Source organism: Rhinopithecus bieti, unplaced genomic scaffold, assembly GCF_001698545.2.
Source record: "Rhinopithecus bieti isolate Rb0 unplaced genomic scaffold, ASM169854v2 scaffold_10088, whole genome shotgun sequence".
In the NCBI taxonomy this organism is placed as follows: Eukaryota; Metazoa; Chordata; class Mammalia; order Primates; family Cercopithecidae; genus Rhinopithecus; species Rhinopithecus bieti.
In genome coordinates, this window is record NW_016806409.1 from 751,321 (window position 1) to 763,062 (window position 11,742).

At 43.7% G+C, this 11,742-nt stretch overlaps 1 long non-coding RNA gene across 1 annotated transcript in view; it reads right to left on the reverse strand.

Annotated features, from left to right (window-relative positions):
* Window positions 1-5,653: 5,653 nt before the first annotated feature.
* Window positions 5,654-11,742, reverse strand: part of LOC108532196 (uncharacterized) — a 20,606-nt gene continuing 14,517 nt past the window's right edge. Inside the window, exons 2-5 of the long non-coding RNA XR_001886383.1 lie at window positions 11,349-11,456; window positions 8,206-9,686; window positions 6,389-6,489; window positions 5,654-5,986 (exon numbers count right to left, since the gene is read on the reverse strand). This is a non-coding gene — a long non-coding RNA (uncharacterized LOC108532196). The remainder of the gene's footprint in view (window positions 5,987-6,388; window positions 6,490-8,205; window positions 9,687-11,348; window positions 11,457-11,742) is intronic.

The window sequence follows — 11,742 nt, forward strand, 5'->3', positions numbered from 1 at the left end:
AATTATATATTGTTAACTTAGCTCAATCTTATCTGTAGCTGTAGTGCCATACAATGATTATGAGTTCAGAATTCTGTTGTGAGGGCCCTGTAACAGACTGAATCAAAAATTACATTATAGTTATTGTAATTCTATTATGTATTTTAGAATAAATATCTAAATATTTAGATAATATTTAATTATGTGAATATTTGTTAACCATATGTAGTATATAACAACTTCCTTTAACCAACACATGGAATTAATTGAAATATCTCATTTCTTGCTCATTCTGAATAACTGGGAGTTCAGTAATCTATCTCTCTTCTAAGGAATTCAACAAGTTTTTATTTTTGGCATTTCATTAGCATTACTCAATCTTCGAATGAGAATGACAGAGATTATTGTCTCTAGGCTATCGATAGGGATGCAGAATCACTACAATTTGAAGCTGGAAGGAACTTTAAAAGCTGACTAATCAGACCCTTTAACTTACAGATGAGAAGAGTGAGACCAGGCACAGTGCAGTGGCTCATGCCTATAATCCCAATACACTGGGAGGCTGAAGCAGGAGGATCCCTTGAGCTCAGGAGTTCAAGGCTGCAGTGAACTATAATCATACAACTGTACTCCAGCCTGGGTGATAGAACAAGACCCCTCTCAAATTGTGAGACCCGGAGAAGGTAAAGGCCAGAAACATGGAGATCATCTGGATAAGAGTAGGAATAAAATAGTAGGCCTCCTGATTCCCCAGCTTACTTTCCAACATTATTAGAAGGCTATGCGGCCTTACTACAGACTAAGGATTAAAAACAAAATAATTATGATCTTATTGACATCTCTTTCTCAGGAGGCAATCCTTGCAGGAAACATAAATTCTAGAATCAGCGAGAAGCCCTCAATAGATTTCCCTCATGGTGCCCAAAGTGTAGGATAAGCTAGATAGAGAAACTCCAGGGTTTTTAGGATTTTCCTACATTATAGGGTTCCTGCTTTTCCCCACCCCTATGCCTAAATTCAACTCTACTATAAAATCTAAAGGCAATTGTCTAAAGGAAAGAGTTCTTTAATGAAGAGAGATATAAGATCCCTCCCTAACTTTGACAGTTTACATTTTAACCATTAATATTCCATCAATAACCAGGATAACATCATTATAATGGTCAGGGAATTTACTTAGAAATAAATATTAGAAAATTAAACAGTCTTGGCCGGGTGTGGTGACTCACACCTGCAATCCCAGCACTTTGAGAGGCCGAGATGGGCAGGTCACTTGCGTCAAGGAGTTCAAGACCAGCCTGGGCAACATGGTGAAACCCTATCTCTACACAAAATATAAAAAATTAGCCAGATGTGGTGGTGCATACTTGTGGTCCCAACTACTCAGGAGGTTGAGGTGGTGGGAGGACCACTTGAGCCCAGGAGGCAAGGGTTGCAGTGAGCCAAGATCATGCCAGTGCACTCTAGCCTGGGTGACAGAATGAGACCCTGTCTGAAAGAAAGAAGGAAAGAAGGGAGGGAAGGAAGGAAGGAAGGAAAGAAGGAAGGAAGGAAGGAAGGAAGGAAGGAAGGAAGGAAGGAAGGAAGGAAAGGAAGGAAGGAGGAAAGGAAGGAAGGAAGGAAGGAAGGAAGGAAGGAAGGAAGGAAGGAAGGAAGGAAGGAAGGAAGTGAGTGAGAAAGTAAGTTAAACAGTCCTAAATATAATCAGTAGAGCAAGGAAAAAAGGAATGAAGGACATGTGTGTGTGTAGGAGAGAGGGAATGACAGAGAACTCCAGACTGGTACCAATCTATTAAGAATAAATGTTATTATTGTGGGTGGAAGAAGCAGGTTATGGAGGAAAAGCCAGGAAGAGCACTGTTGCCAAGAACTGTTACCAATTAGCATTCTGAAACCATAGCCTTACTCCTCTTCCTTGGGAATCCTATAACGTGAGAGCATAAAGATTCACTGAGCCAACAAGGCTTTGGTTGCACACTGGGATCAAGAGGCTCACTAAAGGAGCCAGATGTCTGCTTCATTGGAGTGGAAAAAAATGTCATAGTGAGTTCCACGAAATATCTGGCAGGAACAGACCATGCAGAAGCCAACTACACTAACTGAGAGTGAGCATAAGTGAGAGCAAGAGAGAGAGAGAGAGAGGGAGAGAAGAAGAGAGAGAAGATTTAATTCAAGAGGTGTTGCTGGCCGGGCGTAGTGGCTCACACCTGTGTAATCCCAGCACTTTGGGAGGCCGAGGCAGGCGGATCACTTGAGGCCAGGAGTTCGAGACCAGCTTGGCCAACATAGTGAAACCCCATCTCTACTAAAAGTACAAAAATTAGCCGGGTATGGCAGTGCATGCCTGTAATCCCAGTTACTCGGGAGGCTGAGGCATGAGAATCACCTGAACCTGGGAGCCAAAGGTTGCAGTGAGCCAAGGTCATGCAACTGCACTCCAGCTTGGGCAACAGTGCGAGACTCTGCATCCAAAAAAAAAAAAAGAGGTATCACTGAGCTGTGAAAGAAACTGGCCAGCCCTAAATCATAGGCTCCCCTCTCAGTCTGATGTAGTATCAATCCTGGATTTGCTTGTCCTCTGAGAAGGAAGTCCCTACCTTTGGAGAAAGAAGCTATTGAACACCTCTCTGTTCCCTCTTGCTAGATCCACTGGTTCCTGTGCAGCTCTTGGAAGGCAAGAACATTTTTGGCTGACTTCTTTGTAGTCTAGAGAATGCATAGGTCAGCTCTTGCAACCCCAAAATACCACTGAGATTTGGGCAGTGGCATATCAAGGAATTGGGCCTAAAAGCTAAGCAAAGATTGAGAACAAAAAAATAGGAGTAAGTTAAAAGCAGGATCCTCTTCCAGGGAACATACGAAAGCTGATGGTCTAGAATGGGGATCAGCACACATTTGCCATAAAGGGTCAGATAGTAAATATTTAGACTTTCAAGCTGCACATCCTTATCACAGCTACTCAGTTCTGCCACTGTAAAGCAAAAGCAGTCATAGATGATAAACAAATAACTGAGTGTGCCTGTGTTCCAATAAAACTTTACTGATAAACAATGAAACTTGAATTTCATATAATTTTTACATGTCACAGGACATCATTCTTTTTAAAAATTTATTTTCAACCACTTAAAAAATTAAAGCTATTCTTAGCTCATGGGCTGTACAAAAACAGGTGGTAGGCCAGATTTGGCCCACAGGCTGTAGTTTGCAGACCTGTGGTCTAGAACAATGCTGTCCATTAGAAATATGAGAGCTGTTGGGTACAGTGGTTAACACCTGTAATCCCAGCATTTTGGGAGGCCTAAGTGAGAGGATCTCCTGAGCCCTGGAGTTTAAGAACAGCCTGGGTAACATGGCAAGAGATCATCTCTACAAAAAAAAAAATTAAAAATCAGCTGGGCGTGGTGGTGTGCACCTGTAGTCCTAGCTACTGGGGAGAATGAGGCTGGAAGAGGATTGCTTGATCTCAGTAGTTCAAGGATGTAGTGAGCTATTACATCCACTATTACACTCCAGCCTGGGTAAAAGAGTGAGACTCTGTCTCTTAAAAAAGAAAAGAAGGCCGGACACGGTGGCTCATGCCTGTAATCCCAGCACTTTGGGAGGCCGAGGCGGGCAGATCACGAGGTCAGGAGATCAAGACCATCCTGACTAACACGGTGAAACCCTGTCTCTACTGAAAATACAAAAAAATTAGGCAGGTGTGGTGGCAGACGCCTGTATTCCCAGCTACTCAGGAGGCTCAGGCAGGAGAATGGCATGAACCTGGGAGGTGGAGGTTGCAGTAAGCTGAGATCAGGCCACTGCACTCCAGTCTGGGCGACAGAGTAAGACTCTGTCTCAAAAAAAAAAACACTGGGCACGGTGGCTAACACCTGTAATCCCAGCTCTTTGGGAGGCTAAGGTGGACAGATCACAAGGTCAAGAGATAGAGACCATCCTGGCTAACACAGTGAAACCCTGTCTTTACTAAAAATACAAAAACAAAATTAGCCAGGCGTGATGGTGGGTACCTGTAGTCCTAGCTACTCGGGAGGCTGAGGTGGGAGAATGGCGTGAAGTGTAAGAGCTGAAGCCAGGCACAGTGGAACATGCCTGCAGTCCCAGTTACTTGCAAGGCTGAGGTGGGAGGATTTGCTTCAGCCTGGGAGTTAGATGTAGCCTAGGCAACATAGCAAGACCCATCTCTAAAAAAATAAAAAGAAACAAGGAAAAAAGGGAAAAAAGAAAAAGAAAAATATAATGAGAGCCATGTATGTAATTTAAAATTTTCTAGTAATCTCATGTAAAAACTTTAAAAAAGGTAAAATTAATATTTTATTTAACTCAGTATATGAAAATATAATTTTCGTGCTATCAATATGTAAATTACCAGTGAGATATTTTACTTTCTCTGTTTTCATAATAAGTCTTTGAAATCCAGGATGTATCTTACACTTATAGCCCATCTCAGTTCATTCTAAACATAAGAATTCAATAGTTACAGACTGCTGAAGATCAGTAAAGATGTTATCCATTTGCCCAGCTGCATCATCTGAGAGTGTTGCATGTTGAAGACATGATCTGTTACAACAAATAAGTCAAGTCACCTGTACTGGAAATCAGTTTGCTGAAATTATTGAATCAAGTTGAAGAAAAGGAGATTCCAGCCTTGACAAGGGGATTGTGGCCCTTCCTGGAATCCCTCTGGACACACCCTCCCAGCATCTTCTAGGAAAGATGCAGCAGCTCAAAGGGAAGCCCAGGAAGGAGATATGGAAAGACAAGAAGGAGCAGAAGCAAGCCACGCAAGAGGCCCGGCAGCAGATCACCACGGTGGCACTGCCCACGCTGGCCGCGGTCGTGCTCCTGATCATGGTGTTTATGTACATGGCCACACGCCCCACCATCAACAAGTGAGCACCGAGGCCATCCGCAGACCCGTTTGGCAGGGAGAGGAGGCACAGGAGGTGGAAGCAAATGAAAAATGGCTTTCATAGTCAGAGATGTTCATGCTGCTGAGCTATAAGCAGGAGCACCCTGTCTTCTCTGTTTTTTTTCTTCTTCTTCTTTGAGAGGGAGTCTCACTCTATCACCCAGACTATCACCCAGTCTCGCTCTGTCACCCAGGACTGCAATGATGCAATCTCGGCTCACTGCAACCTCCACCTCCTGGATTCAAGCGATTCTCCTGCCTCAACCTCCTGAATAGCTGGGATTACAGGCACGCGCCACCACGCCCAGCTGATTTTCATATTTTTAGTAGAAATGGGGTTTCACCATATGGGTCAGGCTGGTCTCGAACTCCTGACCTTGGGATCCACCCACGTCAGCCTCCCAAGTGCTGGGATACAGGCGTGAGCCACCACACCGGGCCCTTCTCTGGCCTTTGACTTAATTAAAGTGTCTCTGCTTTTCTTGGGAAGGAATAAGGGATGTTTTATCAGTGAACATGCCATATACTTTATGGTCCACTCATGTGCCTTTCAGACTTCAAGGCAGTGTGTCTGTGTGTGTGTGTCTTTTCTCGCCTAAAATTGATAAGTAGCTCCACCTGAAGAGGGGCGGAACTTCTGGGTCAGGAAGCAGCTGGAAGCACCTCATCCCCATTGTTTGGATCATGCCTCTTTCCAACATGTGTTCACAGTCTCCAAAGGGAATGTGTTTCTTCTCTGTGCTTAATGTAATTTGAAATATGTTGAATCAAAGTGAAATATTTATTTTTGAATAAAGGAGATAATAGCATTAAACGAATTCAATAGTTAGAGGCTACCATATTGAACAGTGCAGAGCTCTTAGGTTGGTGCAAAAGTAATTGCGGTTTTTGCCATTACTTTTAATATAACAATGTTTTCAAACTTAAGTTTGCATCAGAATTGCTTGGAGGGCTGTTAAAATAAAGATTGCTGGGACCCATCCTCAGAGTTTCTGGTTTTGGCAGGGTGCAAGAACTTCCATTTCTAACAAGTTCCTAGGTGGTGATGATGCTGTTGGTTGAAGGACCACACCTTGAGAACCACTTATCTAGAAGCTGGAGCAGTAAGAAAAAGTAGAGAAGCAATTAGGAGCCAGGGATATGTAAAAGAAAGTGGTTTGAAAAAAGAAAGAAAGAAAGAAAGAAAGCCGGGCGCAGTGGCTCACGCCTGTAATCCTAGCACTTTGGGAGGCCGAGGCAGATGGATTATTTGAGGTCAGGAGTTTGAGACCAGCCTGGCCAACATGGTGAAAACCCCATCTCTACTAAAAGTACAAAAATTGGATGGGTGTGGTGGTTCATGCCTGTAATCCCAGTACCTTGGAAGGCCAAAGTGGGAGGATCACTTGAGCCCAGGAGTTTGAGACCAAACTGGGCAACACAGGGTGTTGCCATCTCTACAAAAAAAAAAAAAAACTTAAAAATCAACAAAGCATGATGGTGACTAGTCCCAGTTACTTCAAAGGTTGAGGTGGGAGAATCGCTTGATCCCAGGAGGTCGAGACTCCAGTGAGCCGGGATCACACCACTGCACTCCAGCTAGGTGACAGAGCAAGACCCTGTTCAAAAAAAAAAAAAAAAAAAAAAAAAAAAAAAAAAAGGTGGCCCGCGGTGGGCCTCAAGCCGTAATCGCCCAGCACTCTTCTGGGAGGCTGACGACAGGTTGATCACGAGGTCGGAGATTGAGACCATCCGCGGTAAACACGGTGAACCGTCCTACTAAAAAAAATACCAAAAAAAAAACTATCAGGGACGGTGCGGCGCCCTGTAGTCCCAGCTACTCGGAGGCTGAGGCAGGAGAATGGCGTAAACCCGGGAGCGGAGCTTGCAAGTGAGCTGAGATCCGGCCACTGCACTCCAGCCTGGGCGACGAGCGAGACTCCGTCTCAAAAAAAAAAAAAAAAAAAAACTAAACAATGAGATACCACTACACGACTATTAGAATGGCTAGACCAGGCATGGCAGCTCACGCCTATAATCCCAGCACTTTGGGAGGCCGAGGTGGGCAGATCACCTGAGGTCAGGAGTTTGAAACAACCCTGGCCAACATGGTGAAATTCTGTCTCTTACTAAAAATACAAAAAAAATTAGTTGGGCATGGTGATATGCACCTGTAATCCCAGCTACTCAGGAGGCTGAGGCAGGAGAATCGCTTGAACCCAGGAGGTTGCAGTGAGCTGAGATCATGCCACTGCACTACAGCCGGGGCAACACAGAGAGATTCCATCTCAAAAAAAAAAAAAAAAAAAAAAAAAGAATGGCTAAAATCCAAAATACTGACAATTCCAAATACTGGCAAGGATGTGGAACAACAGGAACTGTCATTGATTGCTGGTAGGAATGCAAAATAGTATAGCCACTTTGGAAGATAATTTGGCAGTTTCTTACAAAATTAAATATACCCTTACCATATGATCCAGCAATTGTGCTCTTGGGTATTTACCCAAATGAGTTGTAAACTATGTCCACCCAAAAACTTGCACTGGTGTTTATAGCAGTTTTAGTCATAATTGCCAAAACTGAAAGATGTCCTTCAGTAGGTGAGTAGATAAAACTGTGGTACATCCAATGAAGTATTATTCAGTGCTAAAAAGAAATGAGCTATCAAGCCATGAAAATACATTGAGGAACCGTAAATGCATATTACTAAGTGAAAAAAGCCAATATGAAAAGTCTACATACGGTATGATTCCAATTCTATGACATTCTGTAAAAGGCAAAACTATGGAGAAGTAAAAAAAAAAAAAAAAAATTCAGTGGTTGCCAGGGGTTGCGGGGAGGGAGGAATGAATAGGCGGAGCATAGAGGATTTTTAGGGTAGTGAAACTATTCTGTATGATACCAAAATGGTGGATACATGTTGCTACATACTTTTCCAAACCCACAGAAAGTGCAACACCAAGAGTGGATCCTAAAGTAAACTATGGACTTTGATTGATAACGATACGTCAGTGTAGGTTCATTGATGATAACATATGTACCATTCTAGTGCAGGATGCTGATACTGGGGAAGGATGCATCTGTGAAGGGGCAGGATATCTGTATATGGGACCTCTCTGTACTTCCTTCTCAGTTTTGCCATGAACCTAAAACTACTCTGAAAAATAAAGTCTTTTTTGGACTGGGTGCAGTGGCTCACACTTGTAATCCCAGAACTTAGGGAGGCCGACACAGGAAGATCACCTGAGGTCAGAAGTTCGAGACCAGCTTGACTAACATGGAGAAACCCCATCTCTACTGAAAATACAAAATTAGCTGGGGGTGGTGGTGCATACCCGTAATCCCAGCTACTCAGGAGGCTGAGGCAGGAGAATTGCTTGAACCCGGGAGGCGGAGGTTGTGGTGGGCCAAGATTGTGCCACTGCACTCCAGCCTGGGCGACAGAGAGACTCCATCTCAAAAAAAAAAAAAAGAAAGAAAGAAAGAAAGAAAAGAAAACAACATTAATTCTCACTTTTGAAGGGATAGCAGGAAGATGCATATTCATATTGCAGCATCTTTGATAAAAAACAATCCATTTGGCCGGGCGTGGTGGCTCATGCGTGTTATCCTAGCACTTTGGGAGGCTGAAGAAGGAGGATTCCTTGAGTCCAGGAGTCCAAGAGCAGCCTGGGAACACAGTAAGACCTTGTCTCTACAATAAATACACAAAATTAGTGAGCATAGTGCTCACTGATTAGTCGCAGCTACTCTAGAGGCTGAAGTGGAAGGATCGCTTGAGTGCTGGAGGTCAAGGCTGCAGTGAACCAAAAAAAGACCAGTGAATTCAAGTATCTACCCCCTAACCCAAACAGAAGCAGACCCCAAATCTTTCAGGGTGTAGAAACCTAAAACCTAAGCTAAGTAGAAACCTAAAAGTTTCCTAGAGCACAGATAAGAGTGACCTAGCACCCCAGCCAACCAAAAGGGGAAAAAGAAGATAAGCTTACTTTCTACAAAGGAAGCAGCTATACAAATTATGCCAGAGAATTAGAAAAACACTAATTTGAGTATCCAAAAAGGGGGAAGTAGTTCCAAATATTTCTAATAAAGAGCATTCTGTAAGGCTTCCAACAAGCTATTAAAGGTTGAGAAAACCTATCTGGCCACCCAGTTAATTTCAGGACATATAATTACAGGAACTTAGTCCCTCAAGTCAGAGATGCCTGTGAGGAATTGCACGGTTTGAATCACAGCAGATTTGCAGCCTATTTAAGTTTTTGGACCACTAGAAAACTGGAAAAACAATTCATTTAATATAGTTGAGAGAATACTTTAAAATCCTGCATCAATTCAATTATCTACTGACTTAGAATTATATGATTGTTTCCTATGGAGGGTTAATTCCCTGGCATTTAGGTTGAGCCCCTACATATACCTTCAATTTTCAAAAAAGGAAAACCCACAAAACTTTATTTGAACTCAAAGGTTTACTTATGAGAATAATGAAATCTTACTTATATTAACACTCAAAACATTTCTTGGGGATAGGGTTTTTTAAATGAAATCCATAATTTATTTATGTTACAAAAGGAAATGTTTACATCCCTGTAAAAGTATAAAAAGGGCCTCATTAGTGTATCTGAAGAGTACTACATTGTACATTGTCTTCCACAGGTGGAAAAAAAAGAAGCTAACTTTTACATATATTTGGAAGAGAAAGTCTGCATTCTGCACTAAGTTTTTTTGAATGGAATCAGTTTAAATTGTCTTCAGTTCTAGCAAAGAATGTTCTTAAATATCTTTCTTTAAAAATCCAATAGGCCGGGCGTGGTGACTCATGCCTGTAATCCCAGCACTTTGGGAGGCCAAGGCGGGTGGATCACGAGGTCAGGAGTTCTAGACCAGCCTGGCCAAGATGATGAAACCCCGTCTCTACTAAGAATACAAAAAATTAGCCGGGCGTGGTGGCGGGCGCCTGTAATCCCAGCTACTTGGGAGGCTGAGGCAGGAGAATCACTTGCACCTGGGAGGTGGAGGTTGCTGCGAGCCAAGATTGCACCATTGCACTCCAGCCTGGGCAGCAAGAGCAAAACTCTGTCTCAAAAGAAGAAAAAAAAAATCCAATAGTAATTTCAGATTCACTTAAATATCCCCAAAATAGTAAGTGGAAAAAAAAGTTTTTTACTTGGGAAGTCGAGGCAGGCGGATCACGAGGTCAGTTCAAGACCAGCCTGGCCAACATGGTGAAACCCTGTCTCTACTAAAAATAGAAAAATTAGCCGGGCATGGTGGTGTGTTCCTATAATCCCAGCTACTCAGAAGGCTGAGGCAGGAGAATCGCTTCAACCCGGGAGACGGAGGTTGCAGTGAGCCGAGATTGCACCAAAATAGGCTGGGTGCAGTGGCTCACACCTGTAATCCTAACACTTTCGGAGGCCGAGGCAGCCGGATTGCCTGAGCTCAGGAGTTCAAGACCAGCCTGGGTAACATGGCAAAACCCTGTCTCTACTAAAAATACAAAAAATTAGCCAGGCGTGGTTGTGTGTGCCTGTAATCCCAGCTACTCGGGAGGCTGAGGCACGAAAATCCCTTGAACCCGGGAGGTAGATGTTGCAATGAGCCAAGATCGTGCCACTCTACTCTAGTCTGGGTGACAAAGGGAGACTCTGTGTCAAGAAAGAAAGGAAAGAAGGAAAGGAAGGAAGGAAGGAACGAAGGAAGGAAGGAAGGAAGGAAGGAAGGAAGGAAGGAAGGAAGGAAGGAAGGAAGGAGAAAATGGTGAGGATGTGGAGAAATGGGAACTCTCATGCATTGTTGGTGAGAATGTAAAATGGTGCAGCCACAGTGTAAAACATTTTGGAATTACTCAAGACATCAAATACAATTACCATATGTCCCAACAATACCACTCTTAGGTATATACCCAAAAGAATTGGAAAAAAAATGAATCAAATACTTGTACACCAATGTTCCTAGTAGTACTATTCACAATAGTGAAAAGTTGAGGGCCAAGCACAGTGACTCATGCCTGTAATCACTTTGAGAGGTCAAGGCAGGCAGATCACTTGAGGTCAAGAGGTCAAGACTACCCTGGCCAACATGGTGAGATCCTGTCTCTATTAAAAATACAAAAATTGGCCGGGCGCGGTGGCTCAAGCCTGTAATCCCAGCACTTTGGGAGGCCGAGACGGGCAGATCACGAGGTCAGGAGATTGAGACCATCCTGGCTAACACGGTGAAACCCCGTCTCTACTAAAAAATACAAAAAAAAAAAAAAAAAAAAAACTAGCCGGGCGAGGTGGTGGGCGCCTATAGTCCCAGCTACTTGGGAGGCTGAGGCAGGAGAATGGCGTGAACCCGGGAGGCGGAGCTTGCAGTGAGCTGAGATCCAGCCACTGCACCCTAGCCTGGGCGACAGAGCGAGACTCCGTCTCAAAAAAAAATAAATAAAAAATAAAAAAGATGAAAATAAAAATACAAAAATTAGGCTGGTCACGGTGGCTCACCCCTGTAATCCCAGCACTTTGGGAGGCCGAGGCAGGTGGATCACCTGAGGTCAGGAGTTCGAGACCAGCCTGGCCAACATGGCAAAACCCTGTCTCTACTAAAAATACAAAAATTAGCTGGGCATGGTGGTCCATGCCTGTAATCCCATCTATTCAGGAGGCTGAGACAGGAGAATCACTTGAACCCAGGAGGCAGAGGTTGCAGTGAGCTGAGATCACGCCACTGCACTCCAGCCTGCGCAACAGAGCAAGACTGTGTCTCAAAAAAAAAAAAAAAAGCCAGGTTTGGTGGCACATGCCTGTAATTCCAGCTCCTGGGGAAGCTGAGGCAGGATAATCGTTTGAACGATTCCTCCAATGAGGGGGAGGTTGCAGTGAGCCAAG